This window comes from Phascolarctos cinereus, unplaced genomic scaffold (genome assembly GCF_003287225.1).
Source record: "Phascolarctos cinereus isolate Bilbo 61053 unplaced genomic scaffold, phaCin_HiC Scaffold_2;HRSCAF=192, whole genome shotgun sequence".
NCBI classification, from domain to species: Eukaryota; Metazoa; Chordata; class Mammalia; order Diprotodontia; family Phascolarctidae; genus Phascolarctos; species Phascolarctos cinereus.
Window position 1 is genome coordinate 400,438,411 of NW_027555625.1, and position 15,542 is coordinate 400,453,952.

Here is a 15,542-nt window from a genome sequence, read left to right on the forward strand (position 1 = left end):
TGTAGCTAACAAAAGGCAAAGATGAATTACTTCATAATGGCTTGCTTTGGTTTAATAACTCCACAGGGATGTATTAGATAAAAGAATTGCCCTTCCTGCCATGAAAGATTAGCGCACAGCTCACCCAGGGAATTCCTAGTCACTTTCTCTCTCTGGGGCACAGTTTCTTCATCTCTAAATGAGGGGGTAGCCCTAGGTGAGCTCTTACTTCCTTTCCAATTCTGTAGTCTATTTTGGTGTGTGTTTATGTGTGTATATGTGTGTGTGTGTGTGTGTGTGCACGCAAATGTATATATGTGTGTGGGCATATATTTATATGTATTTCCACATACACACATATATGTGCCATCGTATTAATTTCTCTTTCATATCCTTCATTAAATAAATGATATAATGATTAAAATGTTAGACTTGGCATCAGGAAGACCTGGGTTAAAGTCCGAGCTTTGTAAATGTGGACAAAGGAAATTAACCTCTCAGCCTCAGTTTTCTCATTTGTAATATGTGGATAAAAATAATTGTAACACCTGCCTTACAGGAATGTTGTGGGACTCAAATGAGATACATTTGTATATAAAATACTCTATATACTGGAAAGCATTATATTAATTCTAGTTATTAATAATATATTAAAATGCAAATATAAGCATATATGTAATATGTATATATGCAGATCTATATTTATTACTGTTTTTCTTTCCTGTTAAGGTGTGGTGTTAAATTAAAAGCCACAGAATAAATTCAATTTTTATTTAACCCCAAAATACAGTGTGAATAATCTTTCTCATTTTAATTGAAGATTAATGGCTCTCCATTGAAATGGCAGAAACAGTAATGCCAGGCATAGCAGGAGTAGTGGCTAACTGCCACATGGCATGAGTCTCAAGCATGGTTTTGCTAACCTATCCTTAGCCTTGTGATGTTCGGAGTGAAGAGATGTTTCATCTTCATTGTATGGAAATGTAGACAGAGGCAAGAGTGAAGCCTTCACAACATATTGAACTGGAACAAGTTCTGATCTAGGGCTTAGGAGATTTGGGTTGTGGTCCCACTATGCTGCTAGCTAGCTTTTTAACGTTGGGTAAAGAATGTAACATTGGTGGGCCTCGGTTTTCTCATCTACAGCACACAATAGTAGATGGTTGTCTAATCCATCCAATTGAACAAACACCCATTAAGCACCTTCTAAATGTCAGGCACTGGGGGGGTACAGTTAACATTGTCAGTTATCACATGTATCATACACATGAAGGAACAAAATTGCTATGAATAAAAATGGTTGAAATCCCTCTTTAAATAATCAGATTTAGGTGTGAAGGGGGAGTTGGAAAACATTTGAAACCAGGATGTCTACAGAGTGAATACACTTATCTAAAAGGAACAGGCATAGTATTAATGGAATAGATTTAGTTAGTCTCTTCTATGTGCAGACTTAACAGATCTCTCTCTCCACTAGTATGTCACATTAAGTGAGAGGAATGGTCAGACAGAGCCATGACGTCATTGGCAGTGTTTGAGAGTAAGACTGCAGAAATGGTTATGAGCAGCCACCAAAAGAAATTAAGAAAAGAGACCTGTAGTAAGATATATGGCAAGGTTAGAGAGGTGACAAGGTAAATGAAATGGGAAGAGCAGGAGAACAGAATAAAAAGAGGTCAGGAAAATGGTGGATTAAAGAGCTGGAAAGTGTGGCAAACTCCAGAAGAAGAAGAGAACTAGCCAGATATGAATGAAACTACAAAAATCCTCCAAAGAGCAATATTGCCTAAACTCTAACATGCATACAAGTTCATTCATGGAGTAGAAGAGTTATTTTCATGGTATGCTCAGCTTGTAGGTCATGAACTAATCTCAAAACCAATGAGGTTTGGTTTTTAACAGTTTTTGGAACCAAAACCTTCCACAAATTAGCACCTTTATAGTCACACGCCCATTAAAACCTCAGTGCAGAGGCCTGCTCATGAGCCTTGAAGAACTCATTTCAATCTAGAGAGCATGACCACCTGATGAACCAAAGGAATATGGAGTAATGTCTGCACTGCATAAACCTGAGAAACAACTAATCTTATATTTTTTAATATATTGGGAAATAACCAGTAAATTAAATTATCTTGCATAAATTTCATTCACATAAAAATTGAAAGTCACCCTAGATGGTAATCCAAAAAAAAAAAATAGAAGAGTAACACACCAAACATTAGTCCTATAGTAACTCAATTAGAAAGCTGGAAATGTATGACCTTAATTGTGGTGAATATTGATGTAATGGCAAAATTGCGGGGGGGGGGGAGGTTGTCCTATGGATTGTACCAAAATTAAGCCCATACACCTATATCTATAAGTTATATCTACCTCTCTATCAAATGTTCTTTCTTTCTATCTATCTGTCTATCTATCCATCTATCAACTATGTCTTCCCTGAGGGTACATGGTTGCATAGCAGTATGACAACAGATTTCTGTCATTTTGGGAGTCTACCATTAAGCAATGCTATCTGAAAAAAAAAATCAAATTCTTTTCCTGATATCTCTATATGATATATTTATTCAGTAAAGTAGATGACAATTTGCATATCCTATGATGAGGCTGACTTATAGTTTGCAGTCAACAAGCATGCCATGCACTGTGCTAAGTGCTAGCAATATAAATATGAATGGAAATAAGATAGTTCCTGCCCTTGAGGAACTAACATTTTAATGAGGGCAGACTGCAAATAAAAAGAAGCTGAGAGTTTGGAAAGGGAGTACAGATAACTGTGGCCCAAGCACGGTTTAAAAAAAAAAGTTCAGAGTGTCAACAGCATAGCCTAGAGAGGAATGGAGACATGGTTGGTCTGGATGTCTTCCTTAAAATGGGTTTTCTGAGAAGAAACAAGAGAGAGGCCACAGGGGCAGAAGGTACTTTTAATATGTGAAACTCAGGGGTGAGGTGAGTTTCCAGGGTGGTATTTTCTGTAGTATGATAGGAAAGGTCTAGAGTCAGGAGTGACTCCTGGAGGAATGAAGGAGAGGAGGCTTTGTTCCGGAGAGCCTTTTTCAGTGGGTAGAAAATAAATAGCTTAAGAAAAAAGTGTGGGCAGCTAGGTGGTGCAGTAGGTAGAGCACCAGCCCTGAAGTCAGGAGTTCAAATCCGGCCTTACACCAAAACACTTGACACTTACTACCTGTGTGACTCGGGGCAAGTCACTTAACCCCAATTGCCAAAAAAAAAAAAAAAAGGTGATTGTTGTGTTTAAGAGTCCATATTATCATAGAAAAAGCACTGATGAGGGTACTGGACTCTAGTCCTGCCTTGGCCATGTTTAGTTATGAGCTCTTAGATAAGTGACTTTGCTGAGCCTCAGTTTACTCATCATTATTAAAACAAACAAACAAACAAACAAACAAAAAACAACCCAGTGGCAGAACAGATGATCTTTACAATTCCTTTGAATTCTAAAAACTAGAATTCTATGAGGTTCAGTCCTTTTTTTTTTTTTTTGGAAACTTGTTCATTCATTGATCTGCAAAAGGCCCTACTGAAGCAAGCATGGGAATAGAGAGAGAAGACTTGAACAAATGAAAACAGGCCCTTACTCTATCCTTGTCAGGGGTTTAATTGTAACCATATTAAAGCTAGATTTTTGGTCACTTTTTAAAGTTTTTCAAAGATTAATAAAACTTTATATTAATCAAACTTTAATAAAATTGATTTTATTCCATATTTAGCATTTAATCTTCTTATTAAAAATTATTTGGATTTACTGGCTTTACTAAATTAATTTTCCATGTTTTTGAAATCTATTACAAATAAATAAGTTTCCATAAGTGGAACACTAAAAATACCAGTTAACTAGTCAGGTAGCTAATTAATAAATCTTTGCTTATCATTCACCCTGCCTACTCTCTTGGATTTCATCAAGGTCTCCAGAATTTCATCTTTCTTCAAGATCACTTCAACTCTGAAAGTCATACTGCTTCAATCCCTGTTTTCCTGGGGCCCCTCCTTCCCTTTGATTAGAGGGTGGACATTGGAGAGCTCTTTCTAGATTTCTCCATTTAAGGAGGATGCCCAGGGAAGTCATCTCATAAGTTCCACCCTAGCTACATACAGAACTTCATCATTCCCACCCTCCCTGTCCCACCCCATTCAGCTTTTTTTTATTTTTATTTTAATTAGTTAATTTATTTTTAGTTTTCAATAATCACTTCTAAGCTTTTGAGTTTTAAATTTTCTCCCCCTTCCTTCTTACCTCCCTCCACAAGACGGAGTATAATCTGATATAGGCTCTACATAGACATTCCTATTAAACATATTTTCACATTTGTCATGTTGTAAAGAAGAATTAGAACCAATAGGAGGAACCACAAGAAAGAAGAAATAAAACAAAGCAGAAGAAAAAAAAGAGCAAATGGTATACTTCAATCTGCATTCAAACTCCATAGTTCTTTCTCTGGATGTGGATAGCATTTTCCATCACAAAACTTTGGAGATGTCTTAGATCCTTGCATGGCTGAGAAGAGCTAAATCTATCAAAAAAAAAGTCACCAAATAACATGTCTGTTATTGTGTGCAATGTTCTCCTGGTTCTGCTCACTTCACTCAGCATCAGTCCATACAAGTCTTTTCAGGTTTTTTTGAAGTCTGCCTACTCATCATTTTTTATAATACAATAGTATTCTATTACATTCATATCACAACTTATTTAGTCATTCCCCAATTGATGGGCATCCCTTCAATTTCCAATTCTTCGCCACCACAAAAAGAGCTGCTATGATTATTTTTGTACATATGGGTCCTTTTCCCATTAGTATGAACTCTTTGGGATACAGCCCTAGAAGTGCTATTGCTGGGTCAAATGGTATGCACATTTCAGCTTCTTTTTTATGTGTTGTTTTCCCCATTAGATTGTGAGCACCGTGAAGGCAGGAGCTTTCTTTTGTCTTCTTTGTAAGCCCAACACAGCAGAGTGCCTGTCATGTTGTATGCTCTTGTTAAATGTTTATTGACTGACTTCTAAAAGATATATTGTCTGGGATGGCTATGTGTCAAAGAAGAAAAAGAATATTTTAAAATGCCATCATTCACTGAGACACTCTCTCATGAAGGGAAAGAGCAAAATATTCCAACATTGTGATGCAAATCTTCTATATACAAACAAAGATTATATTTAATCCCCATTTCATTCAAAAATAGGAAAATTCTCACCCCCAGAATGACCATATGACAGCACAGAAAGGATACTCAACCAGATGTCTGCAGAGTTAGTCGTCAGTCCCAAGTTTACAACTATCTTATTCCTAATTTTGGATTAGTTAATTACCTATGCCCTCAATTTCTGTGTCCATAAAACCAGGGCAGCAGGCTAGATGACATTTAAGATCTATTTTACTTATACCATACTATGATTAATATATTTATACCCTTACTAGCTCAATAGGAAAAAATATATGACTGGGAACAGAAAATAATTTGGGAACAAATAGTATGGTAGTTTAGAAATATTATTCTCCTATAGATGTGTTTCAACTGTGTTTCATAGAACATAATCGTTGAGTGACTTTTATGTAATACGGTATACAAAAAGTATAATTGAAAAAAATTTTCATCTTGGTTTTTATATTGGTGAAAAATGTTTTCAAAAAAAAAAGTTTTCTTTTCATCGCTTGAAATGTGGGACTTATTCACAAATTGGTTTGTGTCATTACCTCTCTAAGTACATTTACAAGTTCCATAAATCAGTTTTTAAAAAAGGAAATCAGAAGAGTAAAAACATGTAATGCCCTGAAAAATAAATAAAGCAATATAGGACAAAAGATAGAAAAGGACTGAACAATGGAGCTGCTGTCAAAGTTTCCAGAATACTTAACCTCTTCAAGAATAAGAGAAGCAACAGCAAATGAGGAAGGAGTAACTTTCGTTTAATGGTTAAAGAATGTATCCTCAATCTGATTTGAAACACGAAGGAATTCAGAAAGGTCAATATCCATTTAGTGAATTATGAAATTATTTTTCCTGCCCAGGTAATATAGACAGTCCCAGGTGGGTAAACCCTTTCCCTTGGCACAGTAGGCTGACATAAAACCATTTCCAAATTGAATTCAGTCAAGTGATTATTCAAATGGTAAACACCCTGGAATGAGATATGCTGGGACTGGGAAGGAAGCTATGGAAGGAAATGACTTGTGATCCCGAAGAGCAAGTGAGAGAGGTAGTTTGGAATATTCTTTTTACCACAGATGAAACTTAAAAATAAAATACACCTTTAAACATAACTCACAATAAAGAGTTTGTGTTCTAGCTGAAGGGCTCAGGAGGAATATTACTATAACAAAATGCTGTATTTAATTCTTGGAGAGCAGCCAGGCACAGTTGAGATAGCAAATTTTTCTATTAGAATAACCACTAGCAAGGGACAAATACTCACATACATATATGTACACACACATAAACACACACACACACACACACACACACACACACACACAATCACATTACTTTATAAACAACCTTGCCAGTCATTATTTTATTATTACCAGAAAAAGAACTTGCCACAAAAAAAGGGTGAACAAAGAAGAAACTGCTATTAGTGAAACTAAGAGGGTCTTCATGATGACTGGTGTGGTGGTAAGAGAGACCTACAAATTGGCCTCACAGAGGAAAAATCCATGCTATTCAGGAGAGTTCAAGAGCTCAAAGCAGTTCAAGTCCACCAATCATGGAGCATCTCTACAGAAGAAAGCCGAATTCAGATCCAAGGAGGATCATTCTGCCTCCTACCAACCTTCCCCAGATCACACATGGCAGCTTTTCCCGCACCAGGTTAATGTAAAAGACAGCAATGGCTAGTTATTGATTGAAAATGGAAATCAGAGTGATTCAACACCCACCTTTTCCTGTTTAAATCAAAATGATTTTGTTGAATTAAATAGCATAGGAAGCAATCTGCTCCTGTCACCTGCAGTGCTTTTGTGAGATTAATGACTATCACCAGGTAATAGACTAGTGTTCATTAGACTAATATTAGGTATTACAAATAGAAGAGTATTAAGCATTAAAATACATCCTTGTGACATCCATCTCTGTCTTTGTCTTAGAAAAGTATCATTTAGCTGACTAGCTGATGCTAGATTGAATATATCCTATCATTGTAAAAGAACAAACTTGACTTTTTTCACAGAGCCTTGATTTTTGAGTATGGTGCAAAGCCTGTGGACTTGTGTGGCACTTTGGGGGTGTCTAAATGGCCACTGTTCGAGGAACAGAAACCTGTTTGAATTTCTCTCCCTTCAGTTGTACAGCAATATGGTTTCTTGGATCCATCTCCACAATCTCGCTTGAGCAGTAACAGTCTAGCCCAGTGGGTTCTAGGAATTGTCCTCACAGCCTGAATCACCCCCAAGAGACTTTCAGAGAGGCTCACTTACTCTTCTAGATGCCAAGGACCCATTCAATAGATGGTTATTCTTAGGGAGTAAAAGGCACTGGGGTACCAGAAAACATCAGGCTCAATGAATTCCATTTTCAGATATACTAATTCTCAGCTACAGCTAAGAAGGTGCCCTCCTGGGGCAAGCACTTCAAACAACGCCTGGGGAAAGTGGCATGAAAAATGTCCTTTGTGCCTACTGGGACAGACATCAAGTCACTGTTCAATTAAGGAGAGACAGAAGGCTCAGGACACAAGTCTAAGGCCCTTGTTGGAGAGCAGGGCAAGTTGCAGAGGAGCTCATACTAATATGCTACTTCATAGCTTCCTTTTTATTTTTATTTTTATTTTTATTTTTATTTTTTCTCTTTCTTTTTTTATAAATTAATTTGTTTTGATTTATCAACAATCACCTCCATAAATTTTTGAGTTTTAAATTTTTCTCCCCCACCCTCTCTACCTCTCTCCCCAAGATTCGTGCAATCAGATATAGGCTCTACATAGACATTCCTATTAAACATATTTTCACATTTGTCATGTTGTAAAGAAGAATTAGAACCAATAGGAGGAACCACCAGAACGAGGACACAAAACACAACACAAGAAAAAAAATAGCAAATAGTATGCTTCGATCTGCATTAGTTCTTTCTTTGGATGTGTTTAGCATTTTTCATCATGAGGCTTATGGTGATGTCTTAGTTCCTTGTATTGCTGAGAAGGGTTAAGTTTATCAGTGTTAGTCATCATACAATGTGGCTGTTATTGTGTACAATGTTCTCCTGGTTCTGCTCACTTCACTCAGTATCAGACCATGCAAGTCTTTCCAGGTTTTTCTGAAGTCTGCCCATTCATCATTTTTTATTGCACAATAGTATTCCATTACATTCATATAACACAACTTGTTCAGTCAGTCCCCAGTTGATGGGCATCCTCTCAATTTCCAATTCTTTGCCACCACAAAAAGAGATGCTAGAAATATTTTTGTACAGGTGGGTCCTTTTCCCATAGCTTCCTTTTTTTGAAAAAAAAATTATTCTTTCTTATAAGGTGCTAAGTTCTATTGTTTTTATATTGCTACAAAACTGCAAATGCTGCTATTTGCTTCTAACTTCCATGGCCTGACTGGGGCAGAGTCCTTGTTAACCTATTCTAGTTTTGCCTTGAGTAAGTCTAGAATTCCCAGTAGGCCAGTGCCATATCAACCTCATCTGTAAAAGCGGTACTGTAGAATACCAAGAGTTAAGACTCTAATGAGATAGGAGTAAAACTATCATAAAACACTTTGAAAAATATGTAGCAGCTAAAGAAGTAATGAATGATACTTATTTATAGCATGGAAAATTAGGAGTAAGGGTAGTGTGGAGTAAAATGTATCTTTTATACCATCACCAAAATGGAATGGTCTTATCTAGTAACTGGTCTTGGAAATCTTCCTGAAGGAATATAGAGTAGTAATGAAGCTGAGGAGACTAGAGAATGAAAGAGAGAGAAATGGGGATAGAGCTAGAAATTAGGAAGTCAAGGACTCAAAACCTCAACTTCTATAAGTCCTGGCTTTAATGGTGGCTATAGGCCTCAAAGTAATGGAAGTCATCCAAAGGGGACGTGACTCAGCTTTACCCCATCTCTGGGAGGCAAGTGGGAAGCCTGCTGCCAAACTTCACGTATTCTTGTAATCCTCAAAGCATTGGTCTAAACAAGCAAAAGCCGTAGGGAATTTGGATAAAATATGGAATATATAGGCTTATAATTAAAAGAAATGTTTCTGCTTTCTCTTTTCCTGGAATTTTGTGAAATGCTAATGTTTTGATTTATTTTATTTGTTTATGATCACTCTTCAAGTTGTAATGCAATTATGTTTCTTTTTTTTTTTTAATGGCAAAACCAGGCCACTGTTCAATAGGAATCTTATGAAGTGAAAGAGTCCTATTATGAATCAACACTTTCATACATGATTCAAATTAATGGACAGATGAAAAATGTTCCTTTGGAAGACTAGTAAAAGTTGGAGACACTACTGTTGAAAGCAGCAAGCTAATACAAGTGTCTGTGTCTGTGTGTATATATGTCTGTGTATGTGTGTGTGTATATGTATACATATATAACATTCAATTTAGTTTGTATCTTCAGAAGTTCTAAGAAAATATTTTGGCAATAGGAAAGAAATTAAACTTTCTGTACATTTACTTTTGTATATATGCATTATGAGGACAATTAAATCACTTTTTCATTGAGAATATACTTTCCATTGTCTATAATAATCCTGTGGCCTGATGAGGAGCTAGTCCTTGGTGAATTGCTTGGCCTTTTAACTAAAAAACAAATACTCACCTCCAGCTTACACCAAGAAGATGAATTTGGTTTAGTTTTAAAGCATTACTGTTCTTTTTGACATACGAGGTAAATCCATACAGGAATTAACCATGCACATACATTTCGAGGCTGTGACTATGCAGAACACAAAGTTCACGGTATCATGCACCAATAACAATGCTTTCCCAAAATGAAATATTCTATTGGAATGTGTGGTGATTAGCCCATAAAGCAGTAAATCAAAGTCACGTTCTCTCTTTTCCCCTTTCCTGTCTTCCTCCCCCTCTCTCTATCTCTACCACTCTTCTCCTCCTTCATCGCCTTTCTTCTTCTCCCCTTCTCCCTCTCCCACTCCTTCTCCTCCCTCTTCTTCCTCTCTGACTCTCTCTCCCACTCTTCCCTCCCTCCCTCTTCTTCTTCATTTCTTTCTCTCCTTCTTCACATATATGCATATATGTAACAAGCATAGAAATAAATATGTATATCTATAGTCATGTGTGTATAAATGTATATATAATACATATATGTACATATACACATATGCCTAAATATAAACTTTGAAAGTACCTAAATGAATTAATCAGATATCTTAGGGAAGATACATATTATATACAAGTGAAAAATTATCTCATATAAATAACAAAATTCAGGATGTTTTATAAATCTTCAGGCTTCCATCTAACACATTATCAAGTTGTTAAACTAGATAATTAGAAGTTCCATAGATCAATTTTTAATATCTGAGCTGGTTAAGGGAACTGAATCAGATATAAATTTTTCAGGTATGCATAAGAAATAATAATAAGATGAATTCTCATATATGCTTTAAGAATTCCCTGAAAAGGAAATTAATGAAGTTTCAATATAAAACCAAAAATTACCAGTGGAACTCTAATTGGGGTAAATGCATTCCTTTCTTTCCCTTGGGCCGGCTCTATAATCAGACATTCATCCTGGACTGCTAAAATCACTTACTTCAACCTTCTGTAAATACAGCCAAAGGGGATTATTCATTTGCAATTATGAAGAGCTCTGAAATCAAAGTACTCATGGGAAGGTATGCCACCATTCAACCACATCAGTGTAACTTAACCTACCCATGAAAACAATCAGAAGCCCACTTGCTCAAGATTGAAATTTTATCAGGTAGGCCTAAAGTAAGTAAAATTTTTTCTTTAATATTTGGTTTTCTTGAGTGTTTTTTTTTCTTTATAAAGACAAATGCTCCTTTTCCCTAATGTTTTAGAAAACCAGGGAAGAAGGGTCAAGAAAAGAGTTAAGAAAGACAGATGGAACATTATCAAATGTAGGGTTTGAATACACAAACACATATCTATATCTGTATACATACATGTATGTATACATATGTACATGTATGGGGATATATAAGTACATACATATACATATGTATGTATATGGAATAAAGTATTGATCTAGAGAAATACTCTTTTCCACTTTGAAAACCAACTTTGTGACTGGTCTACTCTATGCACTTACTAGCCTCTAAATGGCATGGATGAGTTGTACTCGGTAGATACAACTTTTAGCAACTATCTCAGATTGTAGCCAACACTTCACTAAGAATGAATTTGGTGAAGTGTTCTTTTTTTCTTAGCTATAATGTTGGCCTTTTAGCTCATCTAACTATTGCCGTGATGAACGTCATCTAGTGTAGCATGCCCTTCTAGCAACTTCAGAAGAAAGTCTTATATCAGCCTCAGAACGCACCTGGGACTCAACTTTCTGTTTCATTGTCCACCTTGGTGAGTGAGAACCGTAGAGTGGCATGTTCAAATAGGATGAAATGACTCACTTGAATGGCTTCTTCCCATGAATACCACAGAATTCTATGACTGTATGTGATCAGTTTCCCACAATGATCAGCAATGCTAGATAGGCCATGCACAAAAATTTATTAAGATTTTGCACTTTTTTTCCTGGTTCATCGGCATTGGTGCCTGTGGTCAGTAAGTTTGACGTGTAGTCGTTCCATATGGGATTCTCTCCTAGCACTGGTAAGACACATTGCTCTACTTCGAAGCCATTATCTTTCTCCACTGGAACTAATGGCTGATAGCCACAGGGACTCAAGGTAACACTGAACCCACCCTTGTCGTGGTCTGATCATGCATATGAAATGAGACTTGCTTTCCTTTTGTAAAATTAAGATGCTATAGAGTATACAATCCTCCTAAATGGAACCAGCATCTCCAGCTTACCCAAGGAGTGTGGCAGGGTTTAAGTTTAAAAATCCTTATTTAAGGTATGTAGAGCTAAAATTGCTTCTTAACTATGTAAAGGTGTAAAAGGGGCTGTTGATACATTCACCTTCATAGGACTCATTCCCAAGGACACAAAAGAGTATAGCACCTTTGCACCAATGTCCTCAATTAATGTTACTTGTCAGCTTTACTTGACCAGGCATTGCAAAAACATGAAAGTTTGCTTTGCTTCTCAGTGTGTGTGTGTGTGTGTGTGAGAGAGAGAGAGAGAGAGAGAGAGAGAGAGAGAGAGAGAGAGAGAGAGAGAGAGAGAGAGAGAATGAGTGAGAGAGAGAGGGGGGCGGGGGGAGACCTGGCAATAAATATAGCACACCGTGTAACAGACTGTGTATATATCCATTGCATAATCATAAAAGTAAAGGTTATTAGCTAATTAAAGAACAAATTAAATGTTTTCTCCTGATAGTAGCACTACTAGAGCTGCATCAGAGATTTTGCATCATGCCTCTAAAAGAGACAGTTGGGGAAATCTGAAAAAAAAAAAGTTTGTGTTGACTATAGAACTGTCCCTGTCTCAGAGTAGACATTTATTATGTTGGCCTTTATTTTCTCCTATATCTGAAAGAGAGAGTGAGTGAATTAGATATGTGGTCTTGATTTAAAGCATAGTGGGTAACAGCAGGCTTAGTTTTATATATGAGTGGCCTCAGCAGGTGATAAATTGTTTCTGAATTCCATCATTTGCCAATAAATAACTGGAGTAAGAGATTTATCATGAATGTAAAAAAAAAAAAAGCTCTGGCAACATTCTCTGCCATGCAAAATAAAATTTAATAAAAGATTAAAAAAAATTAAATGGACGTCATCTCTTGCCTTTCGCTTTTATAGACTGTAAATTCTGTTACTTCTTTGTCTTTCCAAAACTGATAAAAGGCTACTCATCTTTTTCTAGTGTAGTGACCACTTTTGCATTGAACCATACAGCTGGTTGGTGGAGGGCTTCTGCTATTTGCCAAAGTGAGTATCTTTGTTTGTCTCCTTGTGACCCTTTTATTAAACTGCTAGCTGTGCTCAATAGTGAATTTGATTCTAATTATCAGAGAGTGGAAGAAATGATTTAACCCAAAGCCATGAAACTGTTTTTTTTTAATTATTCAGAAGAAACAACACTTTTTCCAATGACTCTGTCACCCTCCTCCAGCCCAAAAAATAGGAATACTTCCAAAATGGGAGGGAAGATATGCTGTCAACTCAACTCAAATGTAGGATAAGCATTTGTAATGGGACAGTTTTTATTTTACGTATGCCTTTTTTCCTTCCAAATGACAATTTAGGTAAAGTGCTTTTCCAGCCTTAAAGCACAATAAAAATGCCAGCTCTCATCATTACCATCATCACCACCACAGTAGGATTTGAAGTAGCAACTGTATGACTTTCACAAAGAAACAAAAATAATTTTCCCAGAAGTTTTCAACAGCATGGACACTTTGGGCTTTTTCTATCCCGTTAATATCAATATATGTATCACATGTGTTCCAGCAAGTGGTTAGATGGGCCCAGAATGACAGGCCACCCAGACCTTAGACTGCAAGTGCTGGTGAATAATACAGTTTCCAGGAGGGAAAGCTGGGAATAGTAGCAACAGGAGCAAATGGAAACAAGTGTTTGGTGGTGGCCTAAAGGAGGTAAAGGAAGAGGAGACACAGTGTCCCTGTCGTAGGAGGGCACAGCATCAGGAGGTAGATGGGAGGGAAAAAGTATTGTAAGGCCATCAGGTACAGTGCTCGAGTCTTTGAGGAAAGACTAGGGCCCAAGACTAGGGTGTCCAGAGAGGGACTTAAGGCATGGAAAAGAAGTGGAAGGGTCAGAGTTAAGTTTTGTCGTTATGGATAAGACAACGTTTATAATGCAAGACCAGGACACAGATTCAGAGTGGAATTTACAGGAAGGGAGATTCAACACGAAACTTCCTGAATTTTAGATTCTGGGGACCTCACAGCATATTGTCTCCACCAAAGTTCATCTCAAGGACTGGGATAGCATGAAGGCCGCAGGTGATAACAGTTAGAAGCAGATAAGAACAGGGAGCTCAGTTGGTCATTATCTAAAGCACTTGATAAATCATTAATAAATGAATTTTCAGTTAAATTTAATATTTTCCACACATCTGCCCTTTGGGAGGCTGTATTCCTTTTGCCTTTACCTGCCTTTACGTAATAATTTAAGCATTGCCACCTTCTTAGTGCCTTTTTCCAATGTCTTTCTGACTGAAGTAAGTAGAGCTTGGCAGAGGGCCTGATTTAGGGAATGATAGAATCCTGCCTCCAGCTTCATGTTAGTGAGCAGGACTGATACCCCTGAATGCTAATGATACCCATCTATTGTGTGGATTGGTTAAAGCTGTGCCTCTGGCATATGTAGGATCTCATGCTTGCTCTTCTCTCTCCAGAAGTACTTGAGTGGTCTGAGGAGACATTGGAAATCATTAGTATTTCTGGCTCATGGCTTCATGTTCCCACAAATTGAGCCTAGGTCTGTATACCTCTGAGGGGAAATCAATTAAACATAGTTCAATTTAATGAACAGAGGTTTTTCCACTTGATGACCAAATTCAACCAACTAACTTCCTGGCAGCTTCTCATCTGAGTTCCACTTTGTGCAGCAGCAAAGGTTTGCCACGATGTCGTCAAGCCAAATTTCTGAGCTCTGGCAAGACACCTTGGGAAAGTGACATTTTGGCATTTTTTTTTTACCAGTATTAATTGCTTTATAAAAAGTTGATGCATTTACCTCTTTCTCAGACCCTCCTCCACTGCTCACTGAGAAGAATTCCTAATGTGTAATTGTAAATGTTCTACTTCCATACTTGGGCTAAATAAGAAATGCCATTTAAGTCTATTAGCATCTGCAGAAACATTTGTCAACAACAACTTGGAGGATGACATAACTTTTTAAGTGCAGCCATCTGGGAGAGTTTCCAAGTTGGGTGATACCCAAGTTGGCAAAGACTCCAAGAAGCCCATGCAAATGGATTACATACAAACATTGCTGAACTTCTCTTATCCTTTCAAGTCTAGGCTTTGGAAATGCAGGGGGTATTATAAGAGGATGTAGTTGAAGCCCCAGATGCCCTCCTGGGATGGGGAAGGAAAGCTACATTTGGCTCCCAATTATCTCTTTCCTGGATAGGACCTAGGATAAAACTGGATCTAGAATTTCATTTATGTAAGGAACTCCCAGGTGAAGAAACTCCCTAAGAAATCAGGTCTGCATCTTCTCTGAAACTCATAGTCTTAGAGTGGCCTCAAGCACTAAGAGGTTAGGTGACTTGCCAAGGTCACAAGTCAGTTTGTATCAGAGGGGGGATCTTAAAACCAGGGTATCCTATCTTTGTGGCCAGGGTTCTGTCCACTACCTTCTATTTATTGCCTTTTATCTCTAAACTGAGCCACATGTAAATGAGGCAATCCTTTCGTTTTGGAGGACCTTAAGTAAATCCCAAATGTTCTTTCAAAATTTGCCAAGCTAGAAACATTCTAGTGCTTTGACCATTTTAATAATTTGGCCATCAGAATAATTTTGAAAGCAATTTAAAATGA